At 42.3% G+C, this 21,655-nt stretch overlaps 1 protein-coding gene across 6 annotated transcripts in view; it reads right to left on the bottom strand.

Annotated features, from left to right (window-relative positions):
• Positions 1 to 21,655, bottom strand: part of RAI14 (retinoic acid induced 14) — a 160,998-nt gene that overhangs the window by 35,668 nt on the left and 103,675 nt on the right. The gene's annotated exons all lie outside the window — the stretch shown is intronic.

Genomic DNA, 21,655 nt, shown 5'->3' on the forward strand with positions numbered 1-21,655 from the left:
GAAGCAGGGAGTTTTAACCACTGGACCACCAGAGAATTCACCATAAAAGCCTTTTGACATGAGTCCTAACACCATCTCCATTAGATGGCAGGCGTCTACACTCAGGTACAAACAGCATTAAAGGAAGCCCACAGTCAGGCACTGGAACTCAGTGACACTTGAGGGCACAAACCTTGCTCAGCACATTTAGACTTATCATTAGAAAGAGATAATATCCTTATAACACAGGAAGCTCAGCTCAGTTCTCGGTGATGAACTAGATGGGTGGGATGGAAGTGAGGGTCAAGAGGGAGGAGATATATGTACACATATAGGTGACTCACTTTGTTTACAGCAGAACTAACACAACATTGTAATGCAATTATACTCCAATGAAAATAAATAAATATTTAAAAAAAGAGACAACATCCAATGCCACACCCATCCTCCCCGCAGATCCCAGGGGTGAAGGGCACTTCCACGGGCAGAAGGAAAGCAGAATTCCACTGAGCAGCCATGCCTTGAGAAGGAGGTTAATGCACGTCTGAGCTCTCCAACTGCCTCAGACCTGTCTTAGGGAGTTACCTTCTCAGGATACTTGGTGTCTGTAACTCTGAATTAATGCCCAGGTAATATTCTTCCATAGCACAGGATCTGTCACTGGGGTCCATAGTCACACCCAAGTAGCAAATCCAAGAGCTAAACTGATTTAAACTCAGGTGAGCTTGACCCCACACCTCTGCTCTGGAGAACTGGGCTGACTGAGGGTTGGCAGGTCAGCAAATAGGGTTATATCAGTTCTGGTTGCAGATCAGCCATATGTCAGCTATGTATCTTTGGGAAGTCAGTTTAACCTCTCAGAGCCTAAATTTCCTTCATTGTAAAGTGTGTGGATAGACTCAGATGCTTGCTAATGTTCCCTCCAGCTCTTACATTCTATCATTTTAGCTTCCCTGGCTCTGATCACATCGACCATTTCTTCATTTGTGCAGCAACTTATGTGTAATGTTTCTTTAAAGTCAAAATCTACTTTATAGTAGAATTACACATTTTGCGTAATGTTTACACATTACAGTGAAGCTTTGATCATATGGAATGACTTGGGAACATGCGACTTGTTTAAATGAAATTTCTAATTAAATACTGCTTAACCAAAAGGCAGGACAATAAATAATAACAGCCATTTTCAGCATTGTTGGGGTAACTTAATTTTATAATTAGTAAACTTCATCTTTAAACAGTGAATCATTTAATCACAGTGAAAGGTTTCTAAAATTTCCCCACCCTTAGTAACAGTGTTGGTGCTAGTGGTAAAGAACCTGTCTGCCAATGCAGCAGACCTAAGAAACGCGGGTTTGATCTCTAGGCTGGGAGAATCCCCTGGAGGAGGGCATGGCAACCCACTCCAGTATTCTTGACTGGAGAATCCCATGGACAGAGAGGAGCCTGGCGGGCTACAGTCCATAGGATCACAGAGTCTGGACACAACTGAAGTGACTTAGCATTCATGCATGTGCAGTAATAGTGTACATTACATAATTTAATTGCTCTTGAGGACATGAAACCACTAAGAGACTCAATTATTGAAGTCTGCTTTCAAGGCAATGGATCTAAATACCCCAGATTATTAAGCCCTAATATTTATTAATATTTACCTTCTTTTCTTAATGTCTATGTGCTTGCTTCTAAGCTGTTCACTCTGCTATATCCTATGACCAGGGGAGAACTCAATCAAAATGATCTGGACCAGGCAGCCAAATCTTTTGCTAAAGATGAAAATACCAGGAATAGAAATTAGCACTCACATGCACACACACACACATGCAAACATGTAAAGATACAAAACTTTGGACTGAAGTTTAACATATGGACTTCCCCTGTGGCTAAGCTGGTAAAGAATCTGCCTGCAATGCAGAAGACCTGGGTTCAATCCCTCGGTTGGAAAGATCCTCTGGAGAAGGGAAAGTTTACCCACTCCAGTATTCTGGCCTGGAGAATTCCATGGGCTCTATAGTCTATGGGGTCACAAAGAGTTGGTCGTGACTGAGAGACTTTCACTTTAACATATTTACGCTACACATGTCATAATTGTGTAGTTTGCTAAAACTTCTCAAGTGGAACATGTCCCTTCTGCTTTCATACTGAAGAAACACAATGTGGCCAGAGACCCAAAATCCCTCCTTGTATCTCCTCTTAGCACCCCAGAAGATCTCCATGTGCCCCTTCTAGTTGCTAACTCCTTTCTCCCTGTGATAACTATTTTCCTACTCTAAGACTTCCTGGATTTCCTCAGCACGCATGCTCAGTTGCTCAGGCATGCCCAACTCTTTTGTGACCCCATGGACTGTAGCCCACCAGGCTCCTCTGTCCATGGAATCTTACAGGCAAGAATATTGGAGTGGATTGGGTAGCTATTTCCTCCTCCAGGGGATCTTCCTGACCTAGGAATCAAAACTCACATCTTCCGCACTATGGGCAGATTCTTTACCGCCGAGTCATAGGGGAAGCTCTGTATTTTCTCTGGATTGCACACTATATTTACAGGGCATTGAACCTGCAGACACATGTGACAATGAACCATTTCTGTAAGGCCAATCCTGCATGCTGATAAATGTGCTCTGATGAATGTGACACGATATTCTATGGATGGCTTGGCAGTTGTGTAATTTTCAGCATCATATTTGAAAGGTCAGTGGTCATTATAAGTCAAGAGAAGTGAGGTGTTAGGAAGTTAGGCTCATTATCCAATCCAATTTTCTTAGACATTGCTTTTTAAAATGAAATTATTATAGCAATCCATCTTTGATGGCTATAACACATTGTATTGAGGGATCCAGTTAATTAAGGTTTCACTGCATATGTTTTAATAAACTGTGTGCATGTGATTTTATTCTGCTGTCTCTCTTCAGAGTTTAAATCATGAAGAGACTTTTTCCTTTATTTTGGGAAATCTCCAATTATTCTTCTGCAGAACACTGTGTTCTGATGAAAAAATAAAACGAGTCTTTTCCCAATTCATAATTTTATCCTCATACATTTCACCTGAAACCTCAGCACTTGTTGTTCTTACAGAGAAAATGAACTAGTATAAAGATAAATAATAATAAACAGCCAATTATCCATATATAATGATAGATACTCATGCTGGTATTTTTATACTGCAGAATCTCATATTTTTAGCTAATCAAATCATTCTTAGTTGATGTAATTCAACTAGCTAAACCAATATTTCAAGGTGTTTCTGAAAGGAGACTCATTTCCAGGTGTTTATTGTGGATGTCACATAAAAATTATTCTTAAGGATCTCATTTATCGTATCTTTTCATCTCTGAATTTTTCTACACATATACTTAAAAGATAAGCACTTTGCAAAGTAGAAATAATAATGCGATGAAATCTTTTGTATCCAACAACCTTGTTTCATGTATACCCTTACCAACCATTATTATTTTTTGAAGCAAATTTCATGTCATATCATTTCATTCTTAAATATTTCAATGTATTTCTAAAATAAAATGGCTCTTAATGAAAATGTAGTAATATCATCACAACTTAAAATTTTGTAATTTTTCAATAATGCCAAATATTCAAGAATTGAATATTTCCAATTGTTTCATAAATATTATCATTTTTGAATAGTTTATGGGAATCAAAATCCAAAAAAGGTCAACATATTGAGATCCGGTTGATGTCTAATAATGTTCCCTTTTTCTTTTTCGGTTCTTGCAATTTGTTTTATGAAAAAGCCATACATTTGGGCCTGTAGAATTTTCAGTATCTGGATTTTTCTGCATCTCCCTCCCCACAGTATTTTTTTAACATGTTTCTCTTGCCTCTACCTGTTCTGTAAACTTGTAGCTAGGTTTAGAGGCTTGGTTTGATACAGGCTCAGTTTTTGGCAAAGCAACTTTATGAGTGGTATCATGTACTTTGACTGAAGACACGTAATGTCTAGCTGGCTCCGTTTCAGTGATGTTAGCAACCACTGATAATCACTACTTGGAGTCATCCTTTGATTTGTGGTTTGCCAAGTGGTGACATTTTAATCCATGATTTTTTTCCTATTCATTAGCTGGAATTCTTCTAGAGAAAAAATTCCCTTGATGACAATTTAGTTTTCCAGAAATATAGTTCATACAGGAAAAAGAAACATCTGATCTTTTACTTTAAATGAAAGCCTTCTTAAGAACAAGTTGGTTGCCTGGTGTCTTCTAAAGGAGACCAGTGTGGTATGAGAAGATTAATGTATGTAAGTTAAATAGACATGTGTATGATAGCCAATCAGTTCTCCAGATTTTTTGACAAACAAATTTAAGCATTTTCACCACTGTACATCCCCATATTTAATACTACAATAAATGCATGTCAAACCCACTGCCAAAAATATTTCAACTCTGCATGTAATTGAGTTGACTGTTTTAAGATATTTGGGCATAGTGACTAAAATGCTTTGATGGGAGAATGTGTCAAATTACCTTAATTGCACAGAATATGATAAGTGACTTCAAAAGGATTTTTGGATATAGTGTTAAGGCCAAAGTACGAGCCAGTTTAAAAGGTTTAAGAGACCCCACTCCAAGGATAAGAAAAACAGTTGACAAATAAGAGCCAGTGCTCAGTCTAGAACATGATGCAAAAAAGAAATGCTATAATTCAGATTTTAAATTGTAGATTTTCTTGATAAAATAACCAACACCCCATCTACAACACATATGGGCACACACAGGGCTGTACATACTACAGCCATGTTCTAAAACTGGGAAGGTTTTTAAAAGTTCTACGAGCATATCCTGTGAAATAACAAGGCTTCTTCATCTTCAACACCATATACTACATTTTATACTCTATATAAATACGGTACACCATTCTTTGTAATACATACTATATATGCTATTTTATACTATGATCTATCATTTAAAAATATGTGGGCTAGATTTAGAAAGAGAAAATATAAAATAAGAAAGAATAACCACCAAGACATATAGTTATTTGGTATTTATTGATCACTGTGATAAAATACTCTGATACTTATAGAGTATCCCTTTATTTAATAATACATCCAAAAATCATTTTACTACCTAATTTGGGATAAAATGTCTATAACCTGAGTTTGCCAAATCAATCATCACATCAAAGAACAACCCAAATGATCAGTGTACTGATTTAGCTTTGCCCTGTTCTTAAGGAAGCTGTACAAATGCACAAGAAATAAGGTACAAAGTAGACAATGAGATGACTGTCAGCAAGTCCCCCACACCAACACCACTTACACATTCAGTGCAGTTACCTCACACCCGAAGAGCAACAAATGACCAACAAATGCAGCTGTGTCATTTGGTCAATTCTCCTCCAGCTGCTGGAAGAGAAAGCCCTATCTTCCCTCTTTCATTCCCCCAGCCCTGTGCCTAGAAGCAGCTCTTCTTTTTTTTTTTTTTTTTTTTTAGAAGCAGCTCTTCTCAAGCTCTTAAGCCATTAGACAGAAGGACAAGGTGGGAAAACTACCTTGCTATTCTGTGTGTACTCAATTTGGATACCCAGTCATTATAAGGTTTTAACTTCAGAACATCTGGTCCTTATTCCAAACACCCAAGATTTTGAAAAATCAGACAAAACTTCCAAACTTTAGAGCTTTATTAAAGCTTAGAGGAAGGACAATGTGCAGCCAGATGAGGAAGTGTAACAAGAAGCAGGATACTGGGAAGGCAATACACATAATCTTCAAGGGCTCAGGCTAACTGGGTTTGAATCTGCACTCCGCCGCTTATTAACATTGAGTGGTCTTGGGCAAGTGGTCTCTGTATCCCAGTTTCCACATGTGTAAAATGGGCTGTGAGGAATGAAATGAGGTATATGCAAAAAGCGCTTAGCAAAATGTGAAGCATGGATACATATCCAAAGAAATGCCACCAATTATCAGAGCCTCATCAACACAAGGCAAGGAACAGGGACTGAGGCATTCTGCTTAATAAAAGGATTTGTCTCAATGTTCAGAAAAGACAGACTAACAGAAATTAGGTCAGAACCATCACTGCTTAAGAAATGAAGAAAGAAATACGGTTTTCTCTGGGTATATGCTACTCAGCGCTCTGTTGTGATTTAAATGGAAAGGAGATCCAAAAAAGAAGGGATATGTGCATACACATTACTTATTCCCTTTGCTGTACAGTATAAACTGACACAGCAATGTAAAAGAAGTATACTCCAATAAAAAAAATAAAAATGAAAAAAAAAAAGAAAAGAAGAGAGGAGGAGGAGGAGAAAAGCAAGAAGAAAAGCAAGGAGGCCCGGGAGGGAGGTTCCAGAGGGAGGGGATCTATGTATACTTAGGGCTGATTCTCTTGCTGAATGGCAGAAACCAACACAATGTCATAAAGCAATTATCTTCCAATTTTTAAAAAATGTGAGAAAAAAAGAAAGAAAAGCAAGAAAGACAGAGTTACAGATACTCATTGATGACCAAAATAAAACAAAACACCACCAAAAACAAAAACCATCTGAGATCAGCCTTGTCTAATGCTTACGCTTGAGCCGCTAAGATTCAGGCACCTTTGAGAAGTGACAATCCCCAAAGCAGGGTGTGGCAGCAACAAGTCATTAGCATTTAGCCTCCACTTGAGTAACTTTTTATAAGATACTTAAGTGGAGAGCTGGGTTTGGCTGGGTGGGAAAGCATGGCTAGTCATTCACAGAACCCAGATCTGTAAATGACAGTGAGTAGGTTTCCTTTCTTATGCAGTGCCCGATACACGCAGGCATCCTCAGGGCAGCAGTCCCGGCGACTGGTGGGTGCTGGTCGGGGCTGCAGGTGGCATCTGTGGTGTTACCTCAGGCTTGAGGAGCAGATGGCACCCCGAGTCCGCACACAACTACGGAAGCTCCTGGTTGGTGGCCTCTAACAGCCTGTACCCTGGATAGCTGATAGAAGAACACACCTCTAGGTAAAGGCAGTTTGCAGACTTGGGGGAGGTGGGTAGGAAAAGTACTAGGCTGAAGAACAGCCCCCCTCACCCCAAAACAGAGGCTGTTCTTGACAAAGTTAATCCCAGGGCATTGGAACTAATTTGAGCATGGAATCATTTCTATAGTTGTCTATTTTTATAAACTGCTATAGCTAAATATATTAATTAATTTACATATTTACCATAGTAAGGTATTTATTTATGTGCCGACACTGTTCTAAGCACTGAGAAACATGTGGTGAATAAAGAAGCCCTCATGGATCTCAGCTTTTCACAGGAAGACTAAAGATAAACCAGTGATTCTCCACGGGGGGCGATTCTGCCCCACCCAGGGGACATTTGGCAACACCTGGACACAGCTGTGATTATTATTCACAGGGTGCGGGGTGGTTTCTAATGTATAATGACCAGGAAGGAAAGGGAAGAGACTAGTCACTCAGTCATGTACGACTCTTTGTGACCCCACGGACTAGAGCCTGCTAGCCTCCTCTGTCCATGCGATTCTCCAGGCAAGAATACTGGAGTGGGTTGCCATTCCTTTCTCTAAGGGATCTCCCCGACCCAGAGATTGAATCCATGTCTCCTGCTTGGCAGGCAGATTCTTTACCACTGAGCCACCGAGGAAAGAACAGAGACGCTGTTATAACATCCTACAGTGCACAGGACAGCTCCCCAAAACAAACAATTCTCGGACTAAAATGTGAATCGTACCAACATGTCAAAATGTCAGTAGTGCCCAGGTTGAGAAACTGTGACAAACTGTTTAAAACAAATGCATGATGCTGAAAGATAATCCTATTAAAACAAATTAAATAAAGACTTAAGAAACAGCATGGGCAGATCCCCAAATTTTTATTTTACGGTATGTGAATTCGGCATTTTAAAATGCACAATTCGGTTGTTTTCAGTATATTCATGAAGTTGTGCAACCAACGTCACTATCTAATTCCAGAATATTTTCATCAACTTAAAAAAGAAAATTCATATGCACTAATATTCACTTCCCATCCTATGCCTGCCCTTGGCCATCACTAATCTACTTTATCTATGGATTTGCTTATTCTGGACATTTCATCAAGATGGAGTCATACAGTAGGATATTTTTTTGTGTTTGTCTTCTCACGTTTGGCCTCTTTTCAAGGCTCACCCATGTGTAGCACATACCAGTATGATATTCCTTCCACTGAGCAGATATATCACATTGTGTTTATTCATTCATTGGTTATGGACATTTGCATTGTTTCTACTTTTGGGTTATTTTGAATAAGGCTGCTAAAACATTTGTGTACAAGTGCTTGTGTAGACGCCTGTTTTCAGTTCTAGTGGGTACAGGCCTAGGAGTGGAATTGCTGAACCATAGAAGGGAAAGGGCAACCCACTCCAGTGTTCTGGCCTGGAGAATCCCAGGGACGGGGGAGCCTGATGGGCTGCCGTCTATGGGGTCGCACAGAGTTGGACACGACTGAAGGGATTTAGCAGCAGCAGCAGCAACGGTAACTATGTTAAAGTCTTTAATGAAATGCGAGACTACTTTCTAAAGCACCATTTTACATCCCCAGCAACATGAGGGCTCTAATTTGTCCACATCCTAGCCAAGCCTTGTCTGGCAAATTTTAATTTGAGAGATGAGAATTTTAATTACACCTAAATTTCCCACAGAAGAAACACTTAAGTCTTTCTTAATGAACCCTTTGAGGTAGTTATTGTAACTAATTATCAGCTGAAATTTCTCCTTAGAGGAATAGAAAAGTGAAGGCAAAATGAAATCAGAACATTCTTGGGCTTTGTCTCTGTAGGCTTTTACACCTAATTAAAAAGTGGGGCCTTTCCTTTTTTTTTTTTTCTGTAAATCAACTATACTTCAATTTTTTTTTAAATTTTATTTTTAAACTTTACATAATTGTATTAGTTTTGCCAAATATCAAAATGAATCCACCACAGGTATACATGTGTTCCCCATCCTGAACCCTCCTCCCTCCTCCCTCCCCATACCATCCCTCTGGGTCGTCCCAGCGCACTAGCCCCAAGCATCCAGTATCGTGCATCGAACCTGGACTGGCATCTCGTTTCATACATGATATTTTACATGTTTCAATGCCATTCTCCCAAATCTTCCCACCCTCTCCCTCTCCCATAGAGTCCATAAGACTGTTCTATACATCAGTGTCTCTTTTGCTGTCTCGTACACAGGGTTATTGTTACCATCTTTCTAAATTCCATATATATGCGTTAGTATACTGTATTGGTGTTTTTCCTTCTGGCTTACTTCACTCTGTATAATAGGCTCCAGTTTCCTTTTAAAGACAAGAAATGTCACTCAAGTGTCGATAGGAATATATTTTATGAGACAGTCTATTGGCTTATCCCTTCATTTAGAGAGGTCAAGAACTCCGTGGAGGAGGGAGGGGTATAAAAACCTTTATCCATCTGCCCAACCCCAGGCCCAGTGACAGGGACACTCATCACTGCCCAGGGATACAGCAGGGTGGCCGTCCAGACTCCAGTACAGCTGAAGTGACAGCACTTCAGTAGCCTGAATCTTGGATGTTCGCGGGGTGATCCATGGACCAGGAGCTGTTGGACATGCAGGCTCTCAGGCGCCACCCAGCATCACTGATCCAAAAGCTGTGTTTACAAGTTTCCCAGTTGATCCCCATGTACGTGACTGCTTTCAAAGTAGTCTGCTGCAGTAGTCTGCTGCTCTAAACAGAGGGCGAGTTCAGAACCTCGCACCATCCTTTTCACCAAGGCACCCATTGTTCCAAACTTCTTTTGAAAACATAATCCCTTAGCCTTGAAAGCAATCTTGTGGATTTGCCCCACAAAAAAGGAATCGATGCTGTTTTAAGTTTCATTATAATAGGCCATGTTTAGCTTTCTTGTAAAAAAAACTCAGCTGGGCCCTTCAACAGAGGGGTAACTAAAAGGCACAAACAGAGTGGCCTGCAGATTTACTTCATGTTCCTTTGATCCCTTTGCTGCTTACTGATATTTGGAATTTCTCTGCTTTTGTCACTTGGAAAGTTCCCAAGGTTTCTGTGCTTAAGAGTTTTATGATTCCCCATCCCGCCCAGAACCCACCAACCATCCTTTCCTCTTCCTCCTCCCTCCCTCCCACTCCCATAAAAAGACCAAGAAGACCTGGAGAGCCCAGAACAACAGCTGTGTGGCAGCCCAAAGGTGCAGAAGGAGAACAGCAGGAAAAAAAACGAGTAGCCCAGGAGGCTGAAACACCACGCTGGGCCTGCTGCCTTGTCATCATGCTTGAGGTACTAACTTCACTTCTCTTGCCTCTAAACCATATTTGAGCAACTAAAAAAAAAAACAGTGGCATCAACAATAATAGCAGGATTTCTCTGGCGGTACAGTGGATACGAATCCGCCTGCCAGTGCAGGGGACATGGGCTCTATCCCTGGTCCAGGAAGATTCCACCCGCCCTGGAGCAACTAAGTCTGCACTCTGCAAATACCAAGCCCTTGTGCCTAGAACCCGTGCTTCACACCAAAAGAAGCCCATGCACTGCAATAAAGAGTAGCCAGAGCCCGCACACAGCAACAAAGACCCAGAGCAGCGAAAAATAAAAATAAATAAAAAATTTTTAAATATTTTTAAAAGCTGCTTATCTATTGAAATACCATGCCCCATAACTCATTACATCCCCCAACAAGGCTCTGGAAGGAATAACTATCATCATCCCATCTTACAGAGGAGGAAGCTGAGGCACAGAGAAGTCCAGTGAACTTGCACAAAGTCCCAGAACCAGTAAGTAGGGGAGCCTGAATTCTGACCTTGGTGTTCTGCCTGCAGAGTAGGCCCTTCATCACCATGCACTGAGAAACCACAGTACTTGTTAGATCTGCCTGCAAGCTATGAAACACCACATAATACAACTTACTGGCTATGCCGCTCTTAAAGAAACAAAGTTTAAATTAAAATAACTAGAAATATTTGGCCAAAAGGCAAATACAGGCTTCTTACTGGGGCAGATGAGGGTTGCCCTTGGTCTCAAATGAAAAGGAATGTATCCAATTGCCACAGCACACAGAGCCCAAAACAGAGGCTTCATATCCTTCAAAATCACTCAGCAAGTTGTGCAAACTTTCTCGAATTCAAAACCTCGGGACAAGGCCACGATATTCTTCAAGGTCCTTAACCTGAAGGGGATCTGAAACTGCTGCTATTCAAAAGCCTGTGAGTGATGGCCATGAAGGTTCCTTTTACCTTGCAGAGCTATTACCAGCACAATTCTTTTGGTTCCTGTTTGCCAGCTGAACCATATATTTGGAGGAAACACAAACTCGCAGGGCTACTTTCAGAAGACTTGGATTGTTAATGCATGTTCATTCATAGCTTTCACTTGAACTCTTTCTTGAGTGAAGGATTTCACTCCAACTCTTTCTTTCTTCACAAGCAACCCAACTCCCGATCCCAAAAGAGCTGGCCAGCCGAGTGAGGTCAGGAATGCAACAGGCTGGCCACCACCAGCAACTCTCTAGTCCTGTCCACTGCTTCTGCAACCAATTTTTTACTCCCCAAGTCAAGCTATAGAAAATAACCATACACCAAACCCTACTAGCACCATCAGACACACCCAGAATTCCAGCAAGTTAGAAGACTGAGAAGAATAAACTGGTCTAACATTTCACTTCATAGATGAAGTCGGTGAGGCTCAGGTTGAAAGTAGTGAAAGTGTCAGTCGCTCAGTCGTTCCTGTCTGACTCTTTGTGACCCTGTGGACTGTAGCCCTCCAGGCCCCTCTGTCCATGGAAGTCATATTCCTCTGCCCATGGAACTCTCCAGGCAAGAATACTGAAGTGGGTTATCTTTCCCTTCTCCAGGGATCTTCCTGACCCAGGGATTATACCCAGGTCTCCTGCACTGCAGGTGAATTCTCTACCATTCTCTGAGCCACCAGAAAAGAGAGGTTAGGGAAATGTGGAAAAGATCAGGACTTGAGTTCACTACCCTGACCCTATTAGCAGTTCCTCCCTGCTAAGCCCACATCTCCCTTCTTTCTTTTTAAAGCTCTTTATTTCCAAGAGAGGAGTAACAATGGTCAGTGAGACTCAGAAATACTTCACAATAATAACCAACTTTTCCTTTTATTATTTATATTATTATTTCACAATAATAACTAGCTTTTCAGAGTTGGACTATAAGGAAAGCTAAGCACCAAAGAATTAATGCTTTTGAACTATGGTGTTGGAGAAGACTCTTCAGAGTCCCTTGGACTGCAAGGAGATCCAATCAGTCCATCCTAAAGGAAATCAGTCCTGAATTATTCATTGGAGGGACTGATGCTGATCCTTTGGCCACCTGATGTGAAGAACTGACTCCTTGGAAAAGACCCTGATGCTGGGAAAGATTGAAGGTGAGAGATGGGGACGACAGAGGATGAGATGGTTGGATGGTATCACCGACTCAATGGACATGAGCTTGAGTAAGCTCCGGGAGCTAGTAATGGACAGGGAAGCCTGGTGTGCTGCGGTCCATGGGGTCGCAAAGAGTCAGACACGACTGAGCGACTGAACTGAACTAAGAACATCAGCATTTCCCCCAAATTGTCTATACTTTAACTGCATTCCTTTTGTAAGGCATCTTTCTGGAAGGGGAAAAAAATATTAGATCATATGAATAAGGGAAATTAAGTATTTGGAATTAGGATTTAATCCAAAATCTTCCCGTGGCCCACCAGGTTCTATATGAGGGGCTACTGGCTCCCACTGTGATCTCATCTTCTAGTTGATTCTCTGTTCGCTGGGCACATCAAACACTCTCCTACCTCAGAGCATCTGCCCAGCTGTTCCCTCCACCAGGACAGTTCTAGAAAAGTGCATGGCTTGTACCTCATTCCAATTCAGGAATCTGCTCAAATGAAGGCATCTGCTCAGAGAGGCCTTTCTTAACCAGGTTTATTCATAGTGGCCCCTAGCTGCTGTTTTTTTTTTTTTTTTTCAGTGCACCTGACATTACGTTAAAGAGGCATGTGATTATTGTCTGACTGCCCTGTTAGAATATACCTTCCTTGATGGCAGAGATTTTGTCTAGCCTATTGCAATTTTCCTAGCAGAGAAGTGATCTGGGGTGAGGCATGGGGGTAATGCAGGTTTCAGTTTTGAATTTGTCTTTTCTATCTGAAGTTTCTATTTTGTGTTTCACTAAACCAAGGCACAGGCTTCCCTGGTGGCTCAGTGGTAAAGAATCTGCCTGCCAATGCAGGGGACTCAAATTCAATCCCTGGGTTGGGAAGATGCCCCGGAGAAGGGAATGGCAACCCATTCCATTACTCTTGCCTGGGAAATCCCATGAATTGAGCAGCCTGGGAGGTCACAGCCCATGGGGTCACAAAGAGGACTTAGTGACTAAAAAACAACAAACCAAGGTACACCTATAAACTGGCATGACCATGTTTTTTTCAGGTGGTAAGTTCTTAAGAGAGAAGCTGTGTTATGTGTTATGTTATTAACTTTGCTTCCCAACATCATATCATATAGTGTGTCCCTTGGACCAGCTAAGACTTTAGCATCACGGGGGGGCTTGTCAGAAATACAGATTCTAAGGATCTTCCTCAGACTCAGGGAAGAAGCCTAGCAATCTGTGTTTCAACAAGCCCCCTAGGTGATTCTGAAACATGTCCAATTTTTAGGACCACTAGCATTGTAGGCAGAAGCAGGAACTAAAAGTCAGCACTCTTTGGTTTTGGTCTCAATTTAGCAATCTCCAAGGATGAGACAATAAAGTCACCCACAGTCGTCAGCTTCAGTTCACTCACCTGGTCCATATGATCATGGAAGCCTTCTACAGCTCTAAAGTCTGTGATTTCAACCCAGCCTACCAAGTGTTTCATGGGACTTACTTGCTGCAACACCTAAATTTTAATGAGGTCACTGAGCTCAAATGAGGCTTAGCATACATCAAATATTTCAGGGGGACAATCCTTAATCCTTAGACCAGGATTTCCGTTTCAGATTATAATCTGAGGGAAAGGACGGCATCCCTGTCTAATAGCTTCTAGTCAAAAAGCCTTGAAAAACTATTCTCCTCTGAAACTATTCTCCTCTTGTAGCAGGGATCAACTCCAGAGGCCAAGAGAAATCGCTTCCGGCAGAGAAGTAGTAAGCCTGCCTATGTTTCAGCTATTTCAAAGGCAGGTGCAACAGTGACTCTGATCACTGCTATTATCAGTAACTGAGGCGGCAGAAAGTTTGAAAAATGGAAACATTGGTTGCCTTCTCCTGGTAAACATTTCAGGTAGATATAATAAAAGGTGACTGGCATAAAATAAATAAAGACAGTAAAAACAGGATTATTGTTATTAAGTGCCCATAATGTGCTAACAGAGTCAGCCATGCTTCTTCTCAGGGCAGAGGTCTCCTAGTGACAGGAGGAGGAGACGCTTAGATGAAAGATCACATACCCAGAGCTAAGAAACCCTGAGACACTTAAGCTGAACATTAGCTCTTTTTCCTCACGACTGTTTGGTTTCACGAATGCAGTCTGAAAATAGCACTTAGGAAGTATGAAATCTTTAGGGCAAATGATCTGTCTCTTGTATTCATGATCAGTGCAAACAAATAGAGGAAAACAATAGAATGGGAAAGACCAGAGATCTCTTCAAGAAAATTAGAGATACCAAGGGAACATTTCACGCAAAGATGGGCTCAATAAAGGACAGAAATAGTAGGGACCTAACAGAAGCAGACGATATTAAGAATATCATCTGTGTATTAATTCTGTGTATGAAGAATACACAGAAGAACTATACAAAAAGATCTTCATGACCCAGATAATCACGATGGTGTGATCACTCACCTAGAGACAGACATCCTGGAATGTGAAGTCAAATGGGCCTTAGAAAGCATCACTATGAACAAATCTAGTGGAGATGATGGAATTCCAGTTGAGCTCTTTCAAATCCTAAAAGATGATGCTGTGAAAGTGTTGCACTCAACACGCCAGCAAATTTGGAAAACTCAGCAGTGGCCACAGGACTGGACAAGGTCAGTTTTCATTCCAATCCCAAAGAAAGGCAATGCCAAAGAATGTTCAAACTACCACACAATTGCACTCATCTCACATGCTAGCATGGAGAAGGCAATGGCACCCCACTCCAGTACTCTTGCCTGGAAATTCCCATGGATGGAGGAGCCTGGTAGGCTGCAGTCCATGGGGTCGCTGAGGATTGGACAGGACTGAGTGACTTCACTTTCACTTTTCACTTTCATGCATTGGAGAAGGAAATGGCAATCCACTCCAGTGTTCTTGCCTGGAGAATCCCAGGGACGGGGGAGCCTGGTGGGCTGCTGTCTATGGGGTCACACAGAGTCGGACACGACTGAAGTGACTCAGCAGCAGCAGCACATGCTAGCAGAGTAATGCTCAAAATTCTCCAAGCCAGGCTTCAATAATACGTGAACCGTGAACTTCCAGATGTTCATGCTGGATTTAGAAAAGGCAGAGAAACCAGAGATCGAATTGCCAACATCTGCTGGATCATCAAAAAAGCAAGAGAATACCAGAAAAAAATCTACTTACGCTTTATTGATTACGCCAAAGCCTTTGACTGTGCAGATCATAACAAACTGTGGAAAATTCTTCAAGAGATGGGAATACCAGACCACCTGACCTGCCTCCTAAGAAATCTGTATGCAGGTCAAGAAGCAACAGTTAGAACCAGACATGGAACAACAGACTGGTTCCAAATCAGGAAAGGAGTATGTCAAGGCTGTATATTGTCACCTTGCTTGTTTAACTTATATGCAGAGTACATCATGTGAAGTGCCGGGCTGGATGAAGCACACACTGGAATCAGATTGCTGGGAGAAATATCAATAACCTCAGATATGCAAATGATACCACCCTTAAGGCAGAAAGTGAAGAAAAACTAAAGAGCCTCTTGATGAAAGTGAAAGAGGAGAGTGAAGAAGTTGGCTTAAAGCTCAACATTCAGAAAACTAAGATCATGGCATCCGGTCCCATCACTTCATGGCAAATAGATGGGGAAACAATGGAAACAGTGACAGACTTTATTTTCTTGGGCTCCAAAATCACTGCAGATGGTGACTGCAGCCATGAAATTAAAAGATGCTTGCTCCTTTGGAAGAAAAGCTATGACCAACCTAGACAGCGTATTAAAAAGTAGAGACATTACTTTGCCAACAAATGTCCATCTAGTCAAAGCTATGGTTTTTCCAGTAGTCATGTATGGATGTGAGAGTTGGACTATAAAGAAAGCTGAGCACCAAAGAATTGATGCTTTTGAACTGTGATGTTGGAGAAGATTCTTGAGAGTCCCTTGGACTGCAAGGAGATGCAACTAGTCAATACTAAATATTCATTGGAAGGACTGATGCTGAAGTTGAAACTCCAAGCCTTTGGCCACCTGATGTGAAGAACTGACTCATTTGAAAAGATCCTGAATGCTGGGAAAGACTGAAGGCAGGAGGAGAAGGGGACGACACAAGATGAGATGGTTGGATGGCATCACTGACTCGATGAGTTTGAGCAAGCTCCAGGAGTTGGTGATGGACAGGGAAGTCTGGTGTGCTGCAGTCCATGGGGTCACAAAGAGTCAGACACAACTGAGTAACTGAACTGAACTGATTCATGACTCCCAGACTCTATTACCCAGAATGGGTGATTTGTACCAATTTCCAAACCTTTCTGACCCATACTTTTCTCTTCACAAATTACTCCAGGGTGATTGAGAGCATCAGATGAGAAATACTGGGAGAAACTGACATGATCTTTCTAATGGGTGAAAGATCAACTATCTGTTGACTGAAGAACACATATGAAAGCCCCCAGCCCAGTGTTGGGTACTCAATATTAACATGACAAATAACAACTGTTAATTGTGTAAGATAGGTACATAAGTAAACAAGACCCATCAAGTTTAAGAGAGGTAGTGGTTGAGGTCAAGCTCAGCCCTGTTGGAAATTAGAAAAGACTTTATGAAAGAAAGGGCAAACTGGACCTTGAATGACTCTGCAGCCTATATGGTGGTGGTGGTGGTGGTGGCGGCGGCCTTTTGTAAAGTGTCACTTTCAGGGATGCAGGCAAGGAAGCAGGAGCATTTCTAAAGGACAGGCATGTGTTGAGTGATGTCATGTGCCTCAACCCTTGAACTGTCTGGTGGCTGCCAGCGTGAGAACCTCCTGCCCCAGGTGCCCCCTCCTCCCGCGAGGTTAGTCTGGATGGAGGTCAACGCCTGCGTGTGCTGCCGGCCACGCCCACTCGCCCCGGCTCCGCCCTCTATCACAACTCCCTTTCCCAGGCTCTCCTGACCTCTGCATGTGGCGGCAGGCCTCGCCCCTGAGGCAAAGCCAGATTGCTGCAACCCTGGGCAACAATAAGCCATCTGAGTGTCTAAAATCCTTCCTTTTCAATATACTTAATCCAACTTTGCAAAGTTTCAAAATGAAAAAGTCCTGTGACCCCACCAATATTTTAATCACTGTAGTTCTTAATCCCTGTATCTATTCTCATCAATTTGCACCACTTCCTGGTTACAAGTCTTCCTTCCAAAGCACAGTTTTGCAACCTGATCTGTTCAGCTTTAACCCATGACACTATTTCCCTATAAACACCTTGTGAATTATATAACTTTAACGTAATTTATGACAAAATTTATCTTTCATTTTAATTTTACTCTGTGCACAAGCATGATATATACATGTATGTGTGGATGGGCTTCCCTGGTAGTTCAGACAGTAAAGAATCTGCCTGCAATGTGGGAGACTGGGTTCAATCCCCGGGTTGGGAGGATCCCCTAGGGGAGGGCATGGCAACCCACTCCAGTACTCTTGCCTGGAGAATCCCCATGGACAGAGGAGCCTGGCAGGCTACCACCCATGGGGTCACAAACAGTTGGACACGATTGAGCAACTAAGCGCGCGCGCGCGCACACGCACATGCACACACACACACACACACACACACGCATGTATGCTAGAAAACATTTCACCTGGGCTCCTTGGGCCTTCCTCAGTCCCCCTGGAACCTGTCATGAGGGAAAACCCATAGGAAGCTTTGGGCTATAAAGCCTGGGGTCTCACTGCAAAGTGACCAGCACCATGGTCCTCAGCTTGGGCTGACCATTCAAGCCACCTGTGTGCTGAAACAACCCCATGCCCAGACTGCACCCCATAGGAATTACACAGGTAGCTCTGAGGGTGATGCCCAGCACTTCTCAAAGCTGTCCAGGAAGCTTCTAATGGGAATTAGGTTGAGAACCACGGATCTAGTTGCCAAGTGGGTCCCTGACCTTGAAGTGCTATGATAAGCTCTGGAGGAAGGGAAGGAAATAATGACCATGGTATTGTTTTTCTTTTCCATTTGGGATGTTACCACTTCCTCTGTCCCCACCACATCCTCCCAACCCATTCTCTCGGGGCCACCTTGCATCACAGGAAGCATTCCTTCACTACTCCAGTGCATCACCACCTCTTCCCATCTTGAACCCCTTACAGTTAGTATGTTATGATTTAGCACTTAATTATTCTCCAGTACTTCCGTTGGTCTTATCTTCTCAGCCAGATGCTGTGCATCTTGTAGGCAAGGACCATATTTTCTCCCTTTTTTTGTTACGTGCTTATGAATGATTTTGGAGCACTTTAATACCTCCCAACTAGAAGCAAACATTTGGGTACATTTGCAAGACAGGAACAGACATTATGTCACTTTCAAAAATGCACTTGACCAGAAGCAGAGTAGATATGCTATAAAGAAATTATAGCTTTCAGTTCATCCCTCTGCCAGATATTAACAGGATATAGACAAAACACAGGGTGGTTTTGCCTGGAAGGCGATTTTGCTGAGAAGGAGGCTGCAATTACACATAAAGTATACTGCAGTTTTAGGTAAATGAATTTGAGAGCTGTGAGAGAAGGCAACCAGGTGGTATGACTTGATTTCCAAGACTGATTTCCAAGGGTTTTCAGTTTTGGAAATCTCTTGTTTTCTCTTCCAGAAAACAGGAAGAGTCAGAAGTACAACAAACCACCGGCCAGAGAAGCCCCTTTTCATATTGATCTGCAGAATTCGAGGACTACCTCCTCTATTTTACATGTAAGTGCCACCAAGTCAAGTTCTTGTTTTCAAAGCCAAAAAGATCAGGTCTTTGAAAGGTGGGCTAAACATGGATGCAGACAATATACATATATATATATGTGTGTGTGTATATATATATATATTTGTCTCTATTCACACACGGCTGGGTGGTATTTCTTCAAATACCACAGTCCCAGCAGTGATTTTATTTAGTCTGGTTGTTCCTAAAACAAACACACATAACTTTAATTAAACGCACATCCAAATGTAGGGGAAACAATCTTGAAACAATTAGCTTGTTCTATGGTGAGAGGTTTTAGGGCAATGGCATCTCCCCCTTCCTCACCTCCACCATGGAAAGAGAACAGATGGGCTGAGGGAGGCCAAGCTTGACGCCATAAACACAGCCCGCAGCTGAAGCTCTCTGCCCGGCTCTATTTTGTTCTCTTCTGACCCAAGACATCACCCTTCTTTTACTCTTTGTGAAATGAATTTCAGTTATTTGATTGCTTCCACCCCCTTTTTAACCCCTCTTAGATCAGTTTTAGAGGAAAAAAAAAAAATTCAGACAAGGTTTCTTATCTCTCCCTAAAGAAAATATTCCAGGAAGAACTGAAAAGTCTGAAGAATTACTAAACCACCCATCTGGTTATTGACCTTGGGTTATGGAAGCTTCTGGAGAATGTCAACCGAGATGGCTGCCTCATTCTTGGGACTTTCTGGGTTGTCTGATTCTCTAGGTAGTGAGGGCTGAGTTTGTCTCTACTGAAATTGCACTGGAAGCTGGGAGAGACATGTGTCGGGTTGTGATGTTCACCAGGACAGCTATTTTCCTCTTGAGCCCCATGATAGTTCAACCCTAACAACTTTACCTATGAGATAGTACCAGCAAAAAAGAGTGTTTTCTCCATTAGAACCATGCTGAAAAGTTCACTTACACAAATAGCAGCCAGGTGCCTCTTATCTGCCTGGAACAGTGGGAGAAACCAACACCATCACTGAAATCATAGGATCCCTGTCCTCACAGAGCTTCCATGTTGTAAGGGATTTGAGTCATTCAGAAAACACAGATCTTGGGGGCTTCCCTAGCAATCCAGTGGTTAGGACTCTGCACTTCCAATGCAGGAGGCACAGGTTCAATCCCTGGTCAGGCAAGTAATATCCTGCATCCACATGGCATGGCCCCCCAAAAAATATAGATCATATTTAAACTGTAGAGGCTTTTCTACATCAAGTTTTTCAATCAAGATTCTAGTATTTCCAAGAGAAGACAAAAATTTTTTAAAAGGACTGAGAATATCAGGGAGGAAGGCATTCTGGACTAGAGAACCTGGGGCAAACACCTAAATGGTCTCACAGGAGAGGAAGGCAGGGAGCAGACAGTGCCACCTCCAGCAGAAGAAACGAGTAAGAAAACAGCAAAACAAGGGCAGGGCCACCAGGAGGCCCTTGAAAGTCAAAGTCAGGACTCCAGGCTGTTAGGCAATAGGAAAACCCTGTGCATCACTGAGCAAGATGACAAAATGGGTTATCACAAAAGCTCACTAGAAGACAGGCCTCCAAATTCATTTTGATACAGAGGTATGCATAAATCAAAGGGTAAACCCTAATGAGTGGGCAGAGAACGAGGCCAAGTCCTGTCAAGGACCTAACTTCCAGGTATGTGATCTAGTCTTACCCTTTGGAGACAAATGCAAAACATTCTATACACATCCTCAAACAAATGCAGGCCCTGCAAGCTCCAGGGGGCTGATGGAGCAAGAGTTCTTGAGGGAGGAACACTCTGCATTGGTCCGCCCTGAATTCAGAACTGCTCCTAGGGAGTTCCCCATTCCCCTGACACCAAACCAGATGCACGTGGAAAGAACAGGAACAAGAACAGCAAAGTCTCTATAGGTTGAGGGACATGCACATACACGCAGGTAGGAATGCACAGATTAGACTAACCCAAAGCCAGAAGTGTAGACTTGCAAGGTAAGAATGCTGAAACCAAGGGAACAATGCTGCCTGGAGCTCACTGTTACAGCAGACACTTGGCCTTGCAGAATTACGTGGTACCAAAGGGACAGGCTTTCCTGGTGGCTCAGACAGTAAAGAATCTGCCTGCAATTCAAGAGACCTGGGTTTCATCTCTGGGTCAGGAAGATCCCCTGGAGAAATGAACAGCTACTCACTTCAGTATCCTTGCCTGAAGAATACCATGGACAGAGGAGCCTGGAGGGCTACCATTCATGGGGTCGCAAAGAGTCAGTCACAACTGAACGACTAACACACACAGAAACAAAGGGACAAGACAGATGATTTCTAACCCCACAGCACCCCTGCCTTCCTTCTCAACACTAAGACCATTAGATTTGAAAGAAAATATGAAGCCAGGTAGATTTAATTCTATGGTGGCTTTGAAAACTAAATTCTTACCATTATCAGTTAATAACTTTAAAAATCAAAAAGGAACAGTCCAACCAGAAAAGTTTAATGTTAGCAGATGATGTCTTATGAAAAATCTTGCACGGAAAAATTAAGTACCTCCTCTCTTCCTTTTGCATAGAGTCCCTCTCGTTTTCTACCTAGGTGTCACTGAAGAGAAAAATGGTGGCTTATAAGTGCAAAGGCAGAGATGTTAGAAATGGCTCAGGGTTAATTCAGGGAGCGATGCATCACATGG

Source organism: Bos indicus x Bos taurus, chromosome 20 (assembly GCF_003369695.1).
Source record: "Bos indicus x Bos taurus breed Angus x Brahman F1 hybrid chromosome 20, Bos_hybrid_MaternalHap_v2.0, whole genome shotgun sequence".
Lineage (NCBI taxonomy): Eukaryota > Metazoa > Chordata > Mammalia > Artiodactyla > Bovidae > Bos > Bos indicus x Bos taurus.